Source organism: Schistocerca americana, chromosome 7, assembly GCF_021461395.2.
Source record: "Schistocerca americana isolate TAMUIC-IGC-003095 chromosome 7, iqSchAmer2.1, whole genome shotgun sequence".
Lineage (NCBI taxonomy): Eukaryota > Metazoa > Arthropoda > Insecta > Orthoptera > Acrididae > Schistocerca > Schistocerca americana.
In genome coordinates, this window is record NC_060125.1 from 230,337,249 (window position 1) to 230,359,282 (window position 22,034).

Genomic DNA, 22,034 nt, shown 5'->3' on the forward strand with positions numbered 1-22,034 from the left:
ATGCTGATTCCTACAGAGTAGATTTCTAGTCTCCAGAAAAGTCATTACACTCGAACATAATACGTGTTCCAAAATTCTACAACTGATAGACATTAGAGATATAGGTCTACAGTTCTGCACATCTGTTCGACGTCCCTTCTTGAAAACGGGGATGACCTGTGCCCTTTTCAAATCCTTTGGAACGCTACGCTCTTCTAGAGACCTACGGTACACCGCTGCAAGAAGTGGGGCAAGTTCCTTCGCGTACTCTGTGTAAAATCGAAGACGGAAGAAGAAGAAGAAGAGGAAGTTTGTTGTAAATACATACGTGCTCTCATCAAAAAACCATTGGACAAATACAGTTTAGACATTGTGCGCTCTATTTCACACAAGAGCCAGTTTTTCACGCATCTAAATGCGAGGCCCACCCACGAGAAACGACGAGGCGCGTTCGTCACGAGGGTAGGCCTGAGCTTGCTCGCTCGCGCAGCTCAGCGGACGAAATCCGTTTCTAAATCTGTCAACTCGTAAATGGGTATTTACGTACAAACGAGAATTGCATGTTCTACTGAAAGCCGCTGTTATGGAGTCTTACTGAAACTAGTACTACAGGGTAATGGGAATGCCGTATGGCTAGGGCCTCCCTTCGGGTAGACCGTTCGCCTGGTGCGATTCTTTCGGGTTGACGCCACTTCTTCCTTCTGCGACTTGCGTGTCGATGGAGATGAAATGATGATGATAAGGACAACACAAGACCCAGTCCCTGAGCGGAGAAAATCTCCGACCCAGCCGGGAATCGGACACGGGTACTACAGGGTAGGAAAATAAAAGTGACCCGAAGAACAGAGTTCCACACTACAAAGAAACACAGCAGAGGAAAGGAAATACAATACTAACCTGACTATAGCAGATGTTGAAAGTGACTACCTTGGCACTTTTGGTGGTGGTGATGATGTTAGGCTTGTGGGGCGCTCAACTGCGCTCGTACAAAGTCCCACTTTTTTTCTCGCAGTCCAATTTTATACACAGTCCAATCTAGCCATTGTCACGAATAATGATGATGATGAAATGATGAGCATAACACAAACGCCCAGACCCCGGGGAGAGAAAATCCCCAACCTGGCCCAGAACCGAACCCGGGACCCCGTGATCCAGAAGCAGCAACGCTAGCCACTCCACTAGACCACGAGCTGCGGACTGGTACTTTTGGCCCCGGTCAGCAAGCTGTTGAAGGCGGGTCGAAGCTGGATTGCTGGAATTGATGCAGTCTCATCCGAAATATTCTGCTGCAGTTCTTGAAGACTTATATGAGTGTTGTTGCAATACATCTTAGAGCCGGCCGGTGTGGCCGAGCGGTTCTAGGCGCTTCAGTCTGGAACGGCGTGACCGCTACGGTCGCAGGTTCGAATCCTGCCTCGGGCATGGATGTGTGTGATGTCCTTAAGTTAGTTAGGTTTAAGTAGTTCTAAGTTCTAGGGGACTGATGACCTCAGATATTAAGTCCCATGGTGCTCAGAGCCAATACATCTTAAACTTGGCGCTCCCCACACAAAGTAATCAGACACTGACAGAACAGGTGACCTGAGTGGTCAACTAGGACTGCGACGAGACTGACCTCTGCGAACAATTCTGTCAGGCGTGAAGACTGTGTACATGTGCTCCAAGGTTGGCCGGCTGTATGAGCTGCTCCATCCTGTTGGAAATAACTGTAGGGGTTATATGCATACATTCACGTCTTATTATATCCACTCGTCCGGGCCTGTTTTGTTTGCCTCAACTGATACAACAAAAAACACATGTTTGCAGTGTGCTGTAATTTAAGATCTTTTATTGTATGATTATATGATAGTGGAACAAACACTGGTAGCAGTTACTTCAGTAAAATATCTGGGAGTATGCGTGCGGAACGATTTCAAGCGGAATGATCATACGAAATAAATTGTTGGTAAGGCGGGTGCCAGTTTGAGATTCATTGGGAGAGCCCTTAGAAAATGTAGTCCATCAACAAAGGAGGTGGCTTGCAAAACACTCGTTCGACCTATACTTGAGTATTGCTCATCAGTGTGGGATCCGTACCAGGTCGGGTTGACAGATGTTTCCGCAAACAAAGTTGTATTTCAGAAATGTTATTAATTGTCTTCAGAATGTTAACCACGTATGGTTAATGGAAGACGTAGAAACGGTATTCCGAAACGAATACGTATAGCGTAAGTCAAACGTTCGAATTAGAATAGAGACCCCACGAACACAAATTTGCTGCGGCAGGTATGAAATATAAACTCCGTTTCTCGCTCGTTACACTTGAGTGACAGATGTTGAATGGGCCGAAACGAGCCGCCGCATAACAGCGTAGTTGCCTGCTAACTTCGAAAGAAGGTAGTTGCGGTCCCTAGCGCAACTTATAACATCGTCGAAAATCAGTGCGGACGGGAGAGCTTTGGTACACCCTGTTAAAAAAACGGAAAAATGGAGGCGGGCGATACAATTGGAGAGCGATCCGCCTTCACCAACATGCATAAGCAATTCATTAATAGTTTATATATATATATATATATATATATATATATGTATATATATATATATATATATATATATTTGAATAACAAAAAACTAACAATAAAAAAATTACATGGCGCGAGATTCGATCCGGCGACCTGCGGATTACGAACCCGAGCGCTTACCACTGCGCCACGACGCTCTAGAAAATTATTAATCGTGGAGTATTTCACCGCAACGGTTTCTTTTAACTGTCGATTTTCTCGACAACGGCTGAGAAGTGCATCTTGGTGCTTTGCCACATTACACCTCTGGCCATGAGCTTTTATTATGCGCAGTATGAATCGAATCTGAATTACACAATTGGTGGCCTCCCCTTGTTAGAACTAATTAAACTTAACTAGCCTAAGGACATCACACACACCATGCCCGAGGCAGGATTCGAACCTGCGACCGTAGCGGTCGCTCGGTTCCAGACTGTAGCGCCTAGAACCTCACGGCCCCGGCAGGGAGATAGTTGTAAAAGACCATTTAAAGTAATAGTAAATGCCTGATATGCCTAAGACCTAATAAAATATTTCAGCTAATCAAATATTTCAGCTATGAGAAATTATTTGAAATGAATCGTACAGATAAATTCCAAGCAATCAATAGAACAAGATTTATCCCAACCTAAAATGTTAAGCCGTACATATTTCCTAAACAAAAATTGTTCTTCACATCTACTACAGAATTTATGAAGAAACCATAAGAAACATTTCAGATTCTTTCATGGTTTGTGTTAACTTCTGATATCTGGTGCTGTTTGCATAACGAACTGAGCTTGTGGTGTCACCGCCAGACACCACACTTGCTAGGTGGTAGCCTTTAAATCGGCCGCGGTCCGCTAGTATACGTCGGACCCGCGTGTCGCCACTGTCAGTGATTGCAGACCGAGCGCCACCACACGGCAGGTCTAGAGAGACTTCCTGGCACTCGCCCCAGTTGTACAGCCGACGTTGCTAGCGATGCTACACTGACAAATACGCTCTCCATTGCCGAGACGATAGTTAGCATAGCCTTCAGCTACGTCATTTGCTACGACCTAGCAAGGCGCCATAGCATTTGATATTTATCTTAAAGCATGTACAGTCAAGAGAGATGTTCTACAATTGTGGATTAAAGTTAAGTATTACAGCAACTGCGTCCGTTTTTCTAAGTTCTCATTTCCTTGTAATGTTCCAGACCTCACGCCAGCCTGGGTGAGCTTAACGCGTGCCTTTCGGCTACCTCCGAGTGGCTTGGCTGTCTTGCCAAGTCACTACAGAGCTCACAGCTGATTGGCTGTCTCCTGTATTCCAGGCTCTTATAGGTGCTCATACTGGAGAAAACATAGCAAGGGAGCTTATTACTATCGCATATTGCTGGGATGTTGAGCAAACCAAAATACATTTACTAATTCGTGACAGTGGTATTAACTTGGTGAAAGGGGTTCCACTGGCTGAGTAGGATTCTGCTACATGCTTTATTCGTTCGCTTCAGAGGGTTATAACTCATAAGGGAACGTTTCCAAGTATAAATTACCCGTAAACGATCTTGATGAAACTGGGCAGGTGTATAGAGGGGGAAAATAATGCAACACGCATTCTTTTTCTCACTGGTAAAACACACCCTGAAAGGTAATTTAGCGTTTTAGGTTTTGAGGGAATATTTTCGAAACGGTGATATATAAAAATGTTTTTCATGTAACAGTTGGTACATAGCTGACGTCCTTGAAAACTGTATAATCAACTTTCGTAATAATGTGAAATTTCACGAAGTACTCCACCACAATTATCAATTCTGAAAAATGAAAACTTCTGTTTCAACATAAATCGAATAAGCTTCGAAGCCACATCCATCCATGTGTAATGAAGCGGGTTTCTGAAACACCATTTTTAGAAAATAAGGTAAATACAATGTGCTTCGGAGTATTTTCAACATACCTGATTAAAATACCTAAATATTCATTATTATTCTGATTATTTATTTTACTTCTATTTGTTTTTATGTTTTTTAATTGTTATTTTACGTTTTACATTCATTCTTTTTTTTTGGTTTTTTGTTTTTTAGTTTATCGTTTAACATACATGTATTTTGTTGGATGAAATTAATAAGTAGCTCATTATTTTGATATAAAATCATTACAATAATCACAGTCTGCAAAGAAGTAAAGGATGGTTCAAGAAGAGCGCCGGTTTTGAAACGGGTGATAAATTTTTGTTTATCAGGTGGTGACATTGTTTCGGTCCATTTCTATTTCCAGGAACACTCCCACTGTTGACTCTATTTGAATTTCTTGCATTCGGTGTCTAACCATGGAGCAGTTCACTTGTGCGCAACGTGTGCTAACCGTGAAAACGTTTTATCAGCATGGAGGAAGGTATGCAGCAACTTCACGCGATTCTAGGGCGCAATGAGGCACCGAATGAATTAACAGTTCGCAGACATGAAAAAGTCCTTTGAGACGGGTTCAACAGTAAACCTTAGAAGTCCTTGGCGTCGTCGTTCTGGCCGAAGTGAGCGGAGCATTGCGGTGGTTCGTGACTGTGAGGCTATTAGCCCAATGAAATAAATTCGTTCCCAACAATTGGGCTTAAGCTGTTTTTCAGTACGGTGAATTCTCCGGTATGCTCTCCATTACCACCCTAACAAAAGTCAGTTGACGCAGCAACTGAGAGTGACGGATCACCAGAAGAGACGACAGTTCGTTGACTGGGTTCTGAGAAGACGACAGGAGGGCGACAGCTTCGCAAACAAAATCATCTTCACTGATGAAGCGCATTTCCACTTAAATAGTTTTGTGAATAAACTGAACTGCCGAATCTGGGGGATAGAAAATCCTTGCATAATCGTAGAAAGGGAAACGCATCCACAGCGAGTGACAGTTTGGTGCGGCTTTTGGTCGGGCGTCGTAATTTATTTTTTTTTTTTTTTTTTTTTTTTTTTTTTTTTTTTTTTTTTTTTTTTTTTTTTTTTTTTAGTCAATGCCACCTACATACTTCCAGCGCGAAACGATTTAGGTGCTCCATGAGAGGTTCCCGGACCGCCTCATTTCGCGCAATGCTGATCATAAGTGGCCACCAAGGCCATGTCAAGGCCATGTGACTTAACTCCTTTCTTTGAAGTCAATGGCGTATGCCAATAATCCTCGAAACATCCTTGACTTGGAAGGAGGAAATTCGACGAGTTATCAGCGAAATGGATGTGTAATCTTGTCGTGCAGTCATAGCGAATTTTAAGGACAGAGTTCTTACATGCCGCACAGTAAAAGAGGTCATATGTTTCACATTTTTCAAACGTGTAATGGGAAGATAAGATGAACATTTCTATATATTTTGTTTGTGTTTTTTTGGAAAAATAAATTTCTTACTTTGATATACTGGCCTCTTTTTGAACTACCCTACTTAAAACATAACGAAATTTCTTCACATATTATACACGACGGACAACACAATATAAGACAAAATTGAGAAGGATTTCTAATTGTCGTGGGTAATCCCACGAACAGCCTGTCTTGTATCATTGGAAAGCCTAGGCGAAGAGCATTAAAGACACGCTTGTGACTGCGGCTTGATTATTATTATTTCTTAAGTGGAGATTGACTCCATAATCATTCAACAGTACTAGATCTGAAAATCTACTAACAAAGTTCTTCCAACATCGCAGGTCGTATACATCCCACTTGTGTACCTGTGCCATTGAGCCCTTTGGGATCATCAGATGAACAAGCTGCATGTCCTCGTGAACAACATTCAAAACAGTTTTTTTTCACACCGACCACCAGCTTTTTCATAGTTAGAAGAAACTAATGGTGAGTTTATCTCTATTTAAAACCTCAGATGTCCTTGCGACAGCTCCGAAATCAGGTAAACGAATGTCTGACCAGTTCGAAAGAGATTTGAATGTTTTCTATCACGATCAGGGAGCAGAATCTGTATTATTGTTTGATTTTTGGGGTGGTCAGCGTGAAAACCAGTACTCCAGCACCACCCGGGCCCGCTAATAGGTAACAATAGAACAAATACCGGACTAAAGCACACACACACACACACACACACACACACACACAAAAGTTTTGAATCACCTCGCTTCCGAGAGTTCCGGAACCTGTACAGAAAACTTGAAAGGAGATCAACATAAACATCATTTCCGCCCTTTTTTATTGCTCATGAAAACCACACATTGCATGTTGTATGTACAGGGTGTTTCAAAAATGACCGGTATATTTGAAACGGCAATAAAAACTAAACGAGCAGCGATAGAAATACACCGTTTGTTGCAATATGCTTGGGACAACAGTACATTTTCAGGCGGACAAACTTTCGAAATTACAGTAGTTACAATTTTCAACAACAGATGGCGCTGCAAGTGATGTGAAAGATATAGAAGACAACGCAGTCTGTGGGTGCGCCATTCTGTACGTCGTCTTTCTGCTGTAAGCGTGTGCTGTTCACAACGTGCAAGTGTGCTGTAGACAACATGGTTTATTCCTTAGAACAGAGGATTTTTCTGGGGTTGGAATTCCACCGCCTAGAACACAGTGTTGTTGCAACGGAGGTTTAATGTAACCAAAGGACCGAAAAGCGATACAATAAAGGATCTGTTTGAAAAATTTCAACGGACTGGGAACGTGACGGATGAACGTGCTGGAAAGGTAGGGCGACCGCGTACTGCAACCACAGAGGGCAACGCACAGCTAGTGCAGCAGGTGATGCAACTGGTCTGGGCCGCCATTTCTTCCAAAGGAATCATTGGCCCATTTTTCAGATCTGAAACGATTACTGCATCACGCTATCTGGACATTCTTCGTGAATTTGTGGCGGTACAAACTGCCTTAGGCGACACTGAGAACACCTCGTGGTTTATGCAAGATGGTGCCCAGCCACATCGCACGGCCGACGTCTTTAATTTCCTGAATGAATATTTCGATGATCGTGTGATTGCTTTGGGCTATCCGAAACATACAGGAGGCGGCGTGGATTGGCCTCCCTATTCGCCAGACATGAACCCCTGTGACTTCTTTCTGTGGGGACACTTGAAAGACCAGGTGTACCGCCAGAATCCAGAAACAATTGAACAGCTGAAGCAGTACATCTCATCTGCATGTGAAGCCATTCCGCCAGACACGTTGTCAAAGGTTTCGGGTAATTTCATTCAGAGACTACGCCATATTATTGCTACGCATGGTGGATATGTGGAAAATATCGTACTATAGATTTCCCAGACCGCAGCGCCCTCTGTTGTTGAAAATTGTAACTACTGTAATTTCGAAAGTTTGTCTACCTGAAAATGTGCTGTTGTCCCAAGCATATTGCAACAAACGGTGTATTTCTATCGCTGCTCGTTTAGTTTTTATTGCCGTTTCAAATATACCCGTCATTTTTGAAACACCCTGTACCACCATACAGCGAGACCTTCAGAGGTGATTGTCCAGATCGCTGCGCACACCGGTACCTCTAATACCCAGTAGCGCCTCCTCTTGCATTGATGCATGCCTGTATTCGTCGTGGCATACTATCCAGAAGTTCATCAAGGCACTGTTGGTCCAAATTGTCCCACTCCTCAATGGCGATTCGGCGTAGATCACTCAGAGTGGTTGTTGGGTCAGGTTGTCCATAAACAGCCCTTTTCAATCTATCCCAGGCAAGTTCGATAGGGTTCATGTCTGGAGAAGATGCTGGCCACTCTAATCGAGCAATGTCGTTATCCTGAAGGAAGTCATTCACAAGATGTGCACTATGGGGCGCGAATTTTCTTCCATGAAGACGAATGCCTCACCAATATGCTGCCAATACAGTTGCACTATCGATCGGAGGATGGCATTCACGTATCGTACAGCCGTTACGGCGCCTTCCATGACCACCAGCGGCGTACGTCGGTCACACATAATGCCATCCCAAAACAGCAGGGAACCTCCACCTCGCTGGACAATGTGTCTAAGGCCTGGCCGGGTTGCCTCAAACACGCCTCCGACGATTGTCTGGTGAAGGTAAATGCGACACTAATCGATGAAGAGAATGCGATGCCAATCCTGAGCGGTCCATTCGGTTTGTTGTTGGGTCCATCTGTACCGCGCTGCATGGTGTCGTGGTTGCAAAGATGGACCTCGCCATGGACGTCAGGAGTGAAGTTGCGTACCATGCAGCCTACTGCGCACAGTTTGAGTCGTAACACGACGTCCCGTCGCCGCACGAAAAGCATTATTCAACATGGGGGCTTCCTGTCACGGTTCTTCCGAGCCATAATCCGTAGGTAGCGGTCATCCACTGTAGTAGTAGCCCATGGGCGGCCTGAGGGAGGCATGTCATCGGCAGTTTTTTTGGTTCACTCCGAGACGCCTGGACACTTCCCTTGTTAAAAGCCATTCCTGGCACAAAGTAACAATGAGGACGCGACCGAACCGCGTATTGACCGTCTAGGTATTGTTGAACTACAGACAGCATGAGCTGTGTACCTCTTTCCTGGTGGAATGACTGGAACTGGTCGGCTGTAGGGGTAGGTACCACCTAACTCCCAAAGGGATGGCGGTGAGGGTGAAAAAGATGGTGTTATAACAGAAGAAAAAGGAGGAACGACAGGAGAAATTTCAACAAAACTTGGTATGTACATGACTCATTATTCGTGTAATTATTCCTATAAAAATACTGTGGGGCTAATATAATCCTACCATTCGTGTGGGTGTGGCGGAGGCGGGAAGATGTGACGTTTAAAAATATTCGATAATAACCGATATTAGTATCGAGTTCATTGCTACGGTGATAGTCATCTTCATTACTGAGTGTACCATCTTCTTCTTCTTCTTCTCCTTCCTCCTCCTCCTCCTCTTACTCTTCTTCTTCCTGTTTCCTTCAGTACCCCTCAGTCTACCCTGAGATTAGCACTACAACTTTTCCTTGAACGGCCAATATTTCTTTTACCTACTGGTGATTTATTTCTTACGATTTTCACAGTCTTCCGTTCATCCATCCTCTTTATGTGTAGGTTCCGTTAATGCTTTCTCTTATGTACCCATTCATTAACGGAGTCCACTTAACGTCCTCTAAAGCTTTCACTTCTCTCTCAATCTGTTCCCTGAAATCCTTGACAGAATTTTCATTTCCATGGTTTCCAAAACTATTTTTGTTTTTGTTGTTTGAGGTCTTCCCTCAGCTGTGTATATCACTGTCACTATCACTATTATTTTATACATTCTTACCTGTGCAACTTTTCCTATATGCTTATTTTTCAAAATAGTGTCATTTAAACACCCTGCCAATTTGTTTGCTTTTTCTCCTTGTTCTCTAACTTCCTTTTCCGCATTTCCAGTGCTGGACACTTAAACACCAACCTATACTGACGAAAAAAAAAATACCAACACCGAAAAATAATTAATGTGGAGTACTGAAAATTCGGGATTACGTTTGTCTAGGTAACATTATTAGATGATTAACAGTGCAAGATCACAGGTTAATGTAAGCGCAAGATAAGCACTTGCAAATGTGAAATACTGGTACAATAATAACCGGTGTAACCGCCAGAGTCTTGAATGCAAGCATGTAAACGTGCATGCATTGTGTTGTACAGGTGCCGGATGTCAGTTTGTGGAATGAAGTTCCATACCTGTTGCACCTGGTCGTTCAATACAGGGGCGATTATGCTGTTCGTGGATGATGACAGAGTTGTCACCAGATGACGCCCCATATGTGCTCCACTGGAGACAGATCTTGCGGTCGAGCAGGCCAAGGCAATATGTCCGCAGTCTGAAGGGCATATTGGATTATAATAGCCGTATATGGGCGAGTGTTATCCTGTTGGATAACAACCTCTGAAATGCTGTTCATGAATGGCAGCACAATAGGTCGAATCAACAGACTGACGTCCAAATTTGCAGTCAGGGTGCGCAAGATAACCACGAAAGTGGTCCTGCTCCTATAAGAAATCTCACCCCAGACCGTAACTTCAGGTGTAGGTCCAGTTGTCTAACACACAGACAAGTTATTTTCAGGCCCTCAACTGACTCCGCCGGCTGAAGTGGCCGTGCGGTTAAAGGCGCTGCAGTCTGGAACCGCCAGACCGCTACGGTCGCAGGTTCGAATCCTGCCTCGGGCATGGATGTTTGTGATGTCCTTAGGTTATTTAGGTTTAACTAGTTCTAAGTTCTAGGGGACTAATGACCTCAGCAGTTGAGTCCCATAGTGCTCAGAGCCATTTGAACCATTTGAACTGACTCCCTTCTAACCAACACAGGGCCATCACTGGCACCGATGCAGAACCGGCTTTCACCAGAAAACACAACAGACCTACACTCTGCCCTCCAAAGAGCTCTCGCTTGACCCACTGAAGTCGCAAATGGCGGTGTTTGGGGTTAGTGGAACGCATGCTACAGGGCTTCTGTCTCGGAGGTGTACTTGAGGTAACCGATCTGTAACAACTCGTTTTGTCACTGTGGTGCCAAGTGCTGCTCAAATTGCTGCTGCAGATGCAGTACGATGCCCCGGAGCCAAACGCCAAACATGACGGTCTTCCTTCTCGGTAGTGTCATACGGACGTCCTGAGACAGGTCTTCTTTCGACCGCACATTCCCGTGACCGCCGCTGCCAGCAATCATGTACAATGGTTACATTCCTGCCATGTCTTTCTGCAGTATCGCAGAAGGGACATCCCCCAGTCTGAAAGATAACTAACGCTGACGACCGTTACAGTGGGTATTTAAAGAAACCTGATTTGCAACCTCATAGCAGCCTCGGATGTATAAACAGGCCTACCAACTTTCGTTTATGTCGCACAAGTGCATCTTGATGATGCGATTTTCTTTTCCGTCAGTGAATATAAAAGTCATTACCTGTTTAATAATTTCTTCCAGCGTGCATCTAAGTGGTTCCACATATGTTGTTGTTGTGGTCTTCAGTCCTAAGACTGGTTTGATGCAGCTCTCCATGCTACTCTATCCTGTCCAAGCTTCTTCATCTCCCAGTACCTACTGCAGCCTACATCCTTCTGAATCTGCTTAATGTATTCATCTCTCGGTCTCCCTCTACGATTATTACCCTCCACCCTGCCCTCCAGTACTAAATTGGTGATCCCTTGATGCCTCAGAACATGTCCTACCAACTGATCCCTTCTTCTAGTCAAGTTGTGCCACGAACTCCTCTTCTCCGCAATTCTATTCAATACCTCCTCATTAGTCATATGATCTACCCATCTAATCTTCAGCATTCTTCTGTAGCACCACATTTCGAAAGCTTCTATTCTCTTCTTATCTAAACTATTTATCGTCCATGTTTCACTTCCATACATGGCTACACTCCATACAAATACTTTCAGAAACGACTTCCTGACACTTAAATCAATATTCGATGTTAACAAATTTCTCTTCTTCAGAAACGCTTTCCTTGCCATTGCCCAGTCTACATTTTATATCCTCTCTACTTCGACCATCATCAATTATTTTGTTCCCCAAATAGCAAAACTCCTTTACTACTTTAATTATCTCATTTCCTAATCTAATTCCCTCAGCATCACCCGACCTAATTCGACTACATTCCATTATCCTCGTTTTGATTTTGTTGATGTTCATCTTATACCCTCCTTTCAAGACACTGTCCATTGCGTTCAACTGCTCTTCCAAGTCCTTTGTTGTCTCTGACAGAATTACAATGTCATCGGCGAACCTGAAAGTTTTTATTTCTTCTCCATGGATTTTAATACCTACTCCGAAATTTTCTTTTGTTTCCTCTACTGCTTGCTCAATATACAGATTGAATAGCATCGGGGAGAGGCTACAATCCTGTCTCACTCCCTTCCCAACCACTGCTTCCCTTTCATGTCCCTCGACTCTTATAACTGCCATCTGCTTTCTCTACAAATAGTAAATAGCCTATCGCTCCCTGTATTTTACCCCTGCCACCTTCACAATTTGAAAGAGAGTATTCCAGTCAACATTGTCAAAAGCTTTCTCCAAGTCTACAAATGCTAGAAACGTAGGTTTGCCTTTCCTTAATCTTTCTTCTAAGATAAGTCGTAGGGTCAGTATTGCCTCACGTGTCCCAACATTTCTACGGAATCCAAACTGATCTTCCACGAGGTCAGCTTCAACCAGTTTTTCCATTCGTCTGTAAAGAATTCGCGTTAGTATTTTGCAGCTGTGACTTATTAAACTGATAGTTCGGTAATTTTCACATCTGTCAACACCTGCTTTCTTTGGGATTGGAATTATTATATTCTTCTTGAAGTCTGAGGAAATTTCGCATGTCTCTTACATCTTGCTCACCAGATGGCTCTCCCAAGGTTATCAGTAGTTCTAATGGAATGTTGTCTACTCCTGGGGCCTTGTTTCGACTTAGGTCTTTCAGTGCTCTGTCGAACTCTTCATGCGGTATCGTGTCTCCCATTTCATCTTCATCTACATGCTCTTCCATTTCCATAATATTGTCGTCATTTAAAACGATTCACTAGTGATTTTCTCTCTTGACGACTTCTTTTGTAATCTTCAACAGATTCTTCTGATATGAACGTTTTAAAATAATTGAAAAGCCATGATCGCTTCAATATCGTTTATTAGATTACCGGTTTCAGCACTCTGAAGGTGCCATCATCAGATGTGAAACGTGGATGGCACCTTCAGAGTGCCGAAACCGGTCATCTGATAAACGATTGAAGCGATCGTGGCTTTTCAATTATTTTAAAAACAGAGTGATAGCCCCACGGCACACCATGTGTTCACTGCAAAATCGAACGTTTTATATTTCAAATAGGTACACCTCTTTTTTTTCTTTTTTACATTTCTTAGATTTATTGCGAAACCATAGTGTTGTGTTCGTTTTGGTTCAAATGGCTCTGAGCACTATGGGACTTAACATCTGTGGTCATCAGTCCCCTAGAACTTAGAACTACTTAAACCTAACTAACCTAAGGACATCACACAACACCCAGTCATCACGAGGCAGAGAAAATCCCTGACCCCGCCGGGAATCGAACCCGGGAACCCGGGCGTGGGAAGCGAGAACGCTACCGCACGACCACGAGCTGCGGACTGTGTTCGTTTTCTTCTCTTGTTTAATAGCTCTTGTACCTAGTGCTTATTGAGCTGCTGCTGCAGTACTTTCTACGATTTTCTACCAGCCCTGAGCTACGTTATCCTCTGAATTCTCTTTTATTTTCTCTGCTAATCGTTTCTGATATAAAGATTTTGTAGGTTCATTCCATCATGAGTATATATTAATTTTTTCTTTTTTTAAGGTTGGTTCTTTAGCAATCTTGTTCCTTCCTACATGCAATCTGATTTTTGCCCGATTAGGCGGTGATCACTCCCTATGTTGGCAGAGTTTAAAAGTCTGACAGTATCGATGACATTAATACTCTATTGATGGGGATGGGGGTAACGCCTGAAGAAATTTATACCAAACCTGGTACTTGTTCACTTACTATCTGGAAATGATTACTATTGACAGTCAGACGCCCCTAGAACCCATATGAGTAAGAGTGACATAAAAACATACAGGTAGCTCATGAACACCTAGAGCAGTTTCGACCAAATTTGATACACTCGTGACCTACTATATACTGTGGGAGTAAGATACACCTTCTATCCCTAGGTGAGATGAGAAAGGATGACGAAAAATGTTCGAAAATGACCTGTTGGCGTTTGTGTGTTTCGGATCCAAAGGTCACGCCACATAGCTGAGTACCACTCATAAGTATTGCAAAGGCTACTGCCTCGTAGATGCAACCGCTCTCTTTTGTCATTGGGTGCACGTTCCAGTTCCATGTTCTTGTCACATCCTATCCTCTTCTCAATGTAGGAGAAACTGGGGTATAATCAGGTACCTAAGGAGAAAGGTAGATAACAATGACAGTTTTCGTTGTTGCGACTTCAAATTTATTTCAGTGAAAGATAAACACGGCATGAATACATATATGAACCATGAGGACTTATTTTTTGATGGTTTAAACTATATTTGATATAACTCAGCATTGTGCAAAATACGGTTGTAACCCATACTTTGGGCTAAAAGCAGGTATTCTGTGGGGCACAGACGTGCAGTGTTGTATTTTCCGTCTGAGGCGTGGAACACATCGATACTTATGCACATCATTTTCAATCCACCATGTCAATCCTCATGGGCCCTCTTCTCACACTTTAAATACTTTACCCAATCATACGATTTTCTTATTGACGAGTAGGCCTTTTTGCAAAGAAGACAAAGCGTTTCATTCTCATCTTCAGAAGAACAGTTCGCCTCACACGACTTCAGACTTTTTTTTTAAGGTCTCGACCCGGAGGACATCAACTTTTTTTTTAACTTGCCGGGAGGATGTTTCTGTTGCATTGCGTCCATTTTTGTAGGGAGATTCCGTGATTATGTCGCATTTTCCTCTTCACCTGGTTGTTGATGGTCTTTCGTAATGAGGAGCTGGCTCTACACTCTCCGGTGATACAATGTATGTGGACTACGTTTGCACATCCGTCGACGGACCAGCATGTGGAGAAGAAGCAGTAACTGATTCTGTTGTGTTCTGGGAATCTGGCATTATTATTTCGCTACATACATTTGGTTTGTATGCCCAGACAGGTCATTTTGTATTGTTGCTGTTCTAGTATATGCAAGTCCGAACAACTGAGCTATTTGGTGTTCGGTTGTCACACTTCCTGGATGGCTGTTAAGCCATGTCTTAATTTCCTGAACGTATAAAGCGCTTGATGGCCCTATCTCAAACGAAAATCTACCTCTTCAATAAAAGTTAATTAATCAGATTAAATCCAAAGATTGGCGCAAATTGATTGTAAATTCTATATGTAATTATTAAATTTTACTTAATAAAACGTGTACACACAAGTAGCGTACCGTTGAAAGCATATACTGCTTACGTCACACATATAAGTTATATGCAACTTAGTCATGGGGTAATATAAGATAGTTCCGCGTTTTACCCCATTGCTTCAACCTGGTTTTACTCCAGCTGTATCTTGTCTATAAAATTCTTTCTGCGTAAGATAGGTGGCGAAGAATCATTTAACATGGCATACGTTCATATAGCCTGTCGAAAGTATTATTCATTGTATTATAGTTTCAGCTTGTAATATTACGGTACAAGGTCCTTATTGAACCACAAAAATCTAACAAATTATTTTGCTGTACAACAACGCATCTGACACTAATACGCCCCTTGGTGCTACTGGAGTATGGACTAACAGAAAAAAAACAATGTTACCAACTCGTAAAGAGAAATATGAGGGTTCTCGGCTTAACCCCAACACCCAATTACACCCCAACGTTCCTTATTCCAAACACTTCATACTAGGCGTACTCTTCATTTCTTCCCTAGGATTTACCCTTCAAGAATATTAACGATGAAGCTCTTGTGGGCGATGCAATGTACAATAAATTTTATTTTTCTCTTTTCCATTTCCTTTAATGATTTTTTTTCTTCGTTTACTTCCCCCTTAAGTCTTCCAGGTTGGTTTTTCTTTTCGTCCAGCTCGTTCTTGCCATTTTACGCCATATCCGCATTTTAGCAGCTTCAGTTCGATTCCTTTACAACTTACACAGTGTCCAACTTTCACTCCCATAGAGCAGTGTACTTCATAAAAATGATATGCAAAAGATTTTCTGACATCTATATTCACATGTTTGCTGGTTAAAATGTTTTTCCTTGTTATAAATGCCTGTTTTTCCAGTGCAGTTCCTCACTTACATTACCTTCTGTTCTCTGCGATTATATTAGCGGAATAATAAAATTGTTTCACCTGAATAATTCCGACGTCATCAGTTTTCATACTGGTTTTAAATTCTCACATGTTTTTATTTTTCCGCACATGTTCAGTTACCCTCTTTTAATGTCTATAGTTTGGGAGTGTAATAGGACTGGCAGCACTCCACCCATTTCTTTTTCGGAGTTTGCAACCGTCACGATGTCATTAGCAAATCTCTCACATTGTCTTTTTTTCCTTTTTTCTTCTCATTCAGGATCTGAGTAGCTCTGTCAATGGACACATTAAACAATTACGAACGTCTTTGTCTAGCTCCTTTTCTAATCCTGGCATCTTCCTCTACCTTACTGATGTTCATTTTTGTGCTTTGGTTCTAATAGAGTTGATTAATCACTCTTCTTGCCCACTTAATTCCAATTTATTCGTAGTTCGAAAGGGTAGCTCGTAGTTCACATTGTCAAAAGCTTTTTCCACGTTAATGAAGGTAAGATAAGTTCTTCTGTTCATATCCATCCTTCTCCCCCACGGCATCTGCAAGGCCAAAATTGCTTTTCTTGTTCCTCGGTCTTCTATAAATCCAAACTGGTCTTCTCCATCATGCTTATCTGCTTTCCCTCTTCTCGCTCTTAACTGTATTAATGAGTATTTTGGAGGCACGTGATAACATTGATAGAATCATTGTGCTGAATACCACAAATTCACATTATAATGTTCTTTCTGGAGTCGTATGGTGTATTTTTTCACTTATCCATAAGACATTTTGTATTTTTGTAGCGAACTTATAATTTATAATTTATTATTCATTTTTCATGTTATTAGTAATTAAAAATAAAAGATGTGATTTTTATTAGAAAATGATTCAGTATTTTAGTTAACATTTCAATTTCATGTTAAATGTAGTGTTCAAAGAAAAGTAAAGAAAAAATTTCTGAAAGCAGAAAAACGATCCCCATTGCAATTCTGGGCCACTACTCAAGCTGCTATGGACAGCTATTAAGAAATTTGTAAGTTTTTGTGCTTAACAGCTTTTGGGGTCCGTCCTCAATGTTTTATTTAAGAAACGTAACTATTTATCGCACGTGTAACAATTTATCACGTTACTCTTGGTCGTGCGAATTATAAAATTTATCAAAGTCAACAGTACCGAAAGAAAGCCAACAAAATGAAACATTCGCAAGTTCCGTTTGGTGTTAAAGTAAAGCGAAGGCTATCTTTACTAGAGAGAACCATTTGTGACAAATATGCGAATGCTTCCCTCCGTTTTGTACAGTTGTCCAGATTACCGCAGCAACACACACGTCTGAGTTCCCATGTTGTCCGTCCTATATTTGACCGCGATCGATGTCCGCCGTAAGAACCTGCAATCCTGGCATCAGGCCCTGTTCTTAAGTTGTCGTCTTACAGAAATGTGAGGATACAGTGCTCTCTTCAGCAACCAAATTGAAGAACACGCGGGAGATTTAATAATTACAAGCTCATTTCCTTTAACGGTATGTAGGCACAGTCTGTTCCAAAACAAGCAACGTTTTCTTAAGTACAGTGATTTGCTGGCTAATTGAAAGGAGCTGTTAACGAGTAAGTGACAGCTTCATCGTAATAGTTATAACCGAACAGCAGTCCTAAGTGTAAATGTATTATCGAGATAAGTCGCTCTATGTTTCTTGGATACCCTACATATATCATAAACACTTCAAATTAATCACACAATATTTTCGGCGCGGGTTAGTTTGGAAATGGTCTAGTAGTTTGTAATATGGTTACCAGTTGTGATTTCTTTGGTTACTAAGATAATGATGGAAATGTGATTCCTTAAAGGAAATTATTTTTAGGCCAATTCATAGTTCGTAAAAAGAGTAGTGTAGTTATCTAACAGATGTAAATATTTGCAGTGAAAGTTCTCAGAAAAATAGCTATAAAATATATTACACACCATTGTCGTATCTGCTGAAACATTGCAATCTCACCGCCACAAATAAGTAAGGATACGAAACCACGTCAGAAACTGCATCGGTTCAGCAGGCTTTCGTGTTACATTTGCACATTTCCCGGTTGCTTATGTGATACATTATCCGGTGAACATTTACATGAAGTCCATCACAGCATCGTTAAAAATGTGATGGCCATCCTTGGATACTTTGTGATTTAACAGACCTTATATAGGACGGATAAAATAAAACTCGCCCGGAAAATATTTCATGCATCTTAACGAGAGGCAACACAACTTACATCATCTGGCCTGGATGCCGATAACGTACACTGTGTGATCAAAAGTATCCGGACACCCCCAAAAACATACTTATTTCATATTAGGTACATTGTCCTGCCACCTACTGCCAGGTACTCCATATCAGCGATGTCAGTAGTCATTAGATATCGCGAGAGAGCAGAATAGGGTGCTCCGCCGAAATCACGGACTTCGAACGTGGTGAGGTGATTGGGTGTCACTTGCGTCATACGTCTGTACGTGAGATTTCCACACTCCTAAACATACCTAGGTCCAATGTTTCCGATGTGATAATGAAGTGGAAACGTGAAGGGACACGTACAGCACGAAAGCGTACAGGCCGACCCCGTCTCCTGACTGACAGAGACCGCCGACAGTTGAAGAGGGTTGTAATGTGTAATAGCCAGACATCTATCCAGGTCATCACACAGGAATTCCAAACTGCATCACGAGCCACTGCAAGTACTACGACAGTTAGGCAGGAGGTGAGAAAACTTGGATTTCATCGTCGAGCGGCTGCTCATAAGCCACACATCACGTCGGAAGTGCCGAACGACACCTCGGTTGGTGTAAGGAGCGTAAACATTGGACAATTGAACAGTGGAAAAGCGTTGTGTGGAGTGACGATTCACGGTACACAATGTGGCGATCCGGTGACAGGGTGTGGGTATGGCGAATGCTCGGCGGACGTCATCTGCCAGTGTGTGTAGTGCCAACAGTAAAATTCAGAGGCGGTGGTGTTATGGTGTGGTCGTGTTTTTCATGGAGGAGGCTTGCACCCCTTGTTGTTTGCGAGGCACTATCATAGCACAGGCCTACATTGATGTTTTAAGCACCTTCTTGCTTCCCACTGTTGAAGAGCAATTCGGGGATGGCGATTGCATCTTTCAACACGATCTAGCACCTGTTCACAATGCACGGTCTGTGGCGGATTGGTTACACGACAATAACATCCCTGTAATCGACTGGACTGCACAGACTCCTGACCTGAATCCTATAGAACACCTTTGGGATGTTTCGGAACGCCGACTTCGTGCCAGGCCTCACCGACCGAAATCGATACCTCTCCTCAGTGCAGCACTCAGTGAAGAATTGGCCGCCATTCCCCAAGAAACCTTCCAGCACCTGACTGAACGTATGCCTGCGAGAGTGGAAGCTGTCATCAAGGATAAGGGTGGACCGACACCATATTGAATACCAGCATTAATGATGTAGGGCGCCACGAACTTTAAGTCATTTTCAGCCAGGTGTCCGGATACTTTTGATCACATAGTGTATGTTGGGTTGCCTTATATTCAGGAGCATGCAATATTATGGGGTCAGTTTTATAAGGGGCGATCAAAAGGTTTCTGTTCGACGGCCGTACAGCCCACAATCGGTATGCCAATCAGGCAAAATCACCATGAGGATCGAGGCAATTATCCTGCCGATGAACCAGGTTGAAGATAACCATTTAGTAAAGCACTGTGTCCTGCTGCGTGAAGAATTCTGAAACAGCCTGCTGCATATCGTCATCCGACAGGAAACTTCGACCGTCAAGGCCTTTTTTACGGGACTGGGGGCGTGATAATCACATGGGTAGAGATGAGAACCATAGGGAGGGTCTTCGAGTGTCTCCCACTTCTGCGTTACCACAACAGAGACACGGGGTCGTCTGTTATCAGAAGTAACAACACCTCTCGTCGCAGTTTCTCACAACCATGTTTCTCGACAGACATGCTACCCATTGCATATTCTTCATTCTCCAATGGAGGTCTATAGGCGTTTGTCCTTCGGTAGCCAAGAAAGGAATATCAGCACGTAGGGCCTTTTTGCACGCATTTGGTAATAATGTCGCCATAATTAGCGTTTCCGCATTTACCGCATGCAAGCCGGAAAGACAGGAGTGCCACTCTAACCACTTGCTTACATGTCGCTGCTTGTATACCCGCATCAGAGTAGCGCTACGTTGGATATTTGCTGCAGCAACGTCCTCAAACATAAACTTTTTAGTCGTCCCTTATCTTTTGCCCACCCTGTATATACCACACTACTGGCCATTAAAATTGCTACACCACGAAGATGACGTGCTACAGACGCGAAATTTAACCGACAGGAAGAAGATGCTGTTATATGCAAATGATTAGCTTTTCAGAGCATTCACACGAGGTTGGCGCCGGTGGCGACACCTACAACGTGTTCATATGAGGAAAGTTTCCAACCGATTTCTCATAAACAAACAGCAGTTGACAGGCGTTGCCTGGTGAAACGTTGATGTGATGCCTCGTGTAAGGAGGAGAAATGCGTACCGTCACGTTTCCGACTTTGATAATGGTCGGATTGTAGCCTATCGCGATTGCGGGTTATCGTATCGCGACATTGCTGCTGGCGTTGGTCGAGATCCGATGACTGTTAGCAGAATATGGAATCGGTGGGTTCAGAAGGCTAATACGGAACGCCGTGCTGGATCCCAACGGCCTCGTATCACTAGCAGTCGAGATGACAGGCTTCTTATCAGCATGGCTGTAACGGATCATGCAACCACGTCTCGATCCCGTAGTCAACAGATGGGGACGTTTGCAAGACAACAACCATCTGCACGAACAGTTCGACGACGTTTGCAGCAGCATGGACTATCAGCTCGGAGACCATGGCTGCGGTTACCCTTGACGCTGCATCACAGACAGGAGTGCCTGCGATGGTGTGCTCAACGACGAACCTGGGTGCACCAATGGCAAAACGTCATTTTTTCGGATGAATCCAGGTTCTGTTTACAGCATCATGATGGTCGCATCCGTGTTTGGCGATATCGCGGTGAACGCACATTGGAAGCGTGTATTCGTCATCGCCATACTGGCGTATCACCAGGAGTGATGGTATGGGGTGCCATTGGTTACACGTCTTGGTTACCTCTTGTTCGCATTGACGGCACTTTGAACAGTGGACGTTACATTTCAGATGTGTTATGACCCTTGCCTCTACCCTTCATTCGATCCCTGCGAAACCCTACATTTCAGCAGGATAATGCACGACCGCATGTTGCAGGTCCTGTACGGGCCTTTCTGGATACAGAAAATGTTCGATTGCTGCCCTGGCCAGCACATTCTCCAGATCTCTCACCAATTGAAAACGTCTGGTCAATGGTGGCCGAGCAACTGGCTCGTCACAATACGCCATCCACTACTCTTGATGAAATGTGGTATCGTGTTGAAGCTGTATGGGCAGCTGTACCTGTACACGCCATCCAAGCTCTGTTTGACTCAGTGCCCAGGCGTATCAAGACTGTTATTACGGCCGGAGGTGGTTGTTATGCGTACTGATTCTCAGGATCTATGCACCCAAATTGCGCGAAAACGTAATCACATGTCAGTTCTAGTATAATATATTTGTCCAATGAATACCCGTTTATCATCTGCATTTCTTCTTGGTGTTGCAATTTTAATGGCCAGTAGTGTATTTTGTCCGAGTAGCTACCTCATAATAGTCAACTGTGAAGTGACTGCTAAACAGATTGAAGATCTCTATAGTGCTCAAAGAGCGTTGAAGATTTGCAGAGAATAAAAGTGAGAGAAGACAGTGGTCGTCCTGTCATTAAACGGGTATTTCAAATGCACTTCTAAACTGTGAAGGAAGAATGGGAACAGG

At 43.1% G+C, this 22,034-nt stretch overlaps 1 protein-coding gene across 2 annotated transcripts in view; it reads right to left on the reverse strand.

The window, feature by feature from the left end:
• LOC124622488 (fork head protein homolog 2-like) overlaps positions 1-22,034 on the reverse strand; it is a 263,942-nt gene that overhangs the window by 133,270 nt on the left and 108,638 nt on the right. The gene's annotated exons all lie outside the window — the stretch shown is intronic.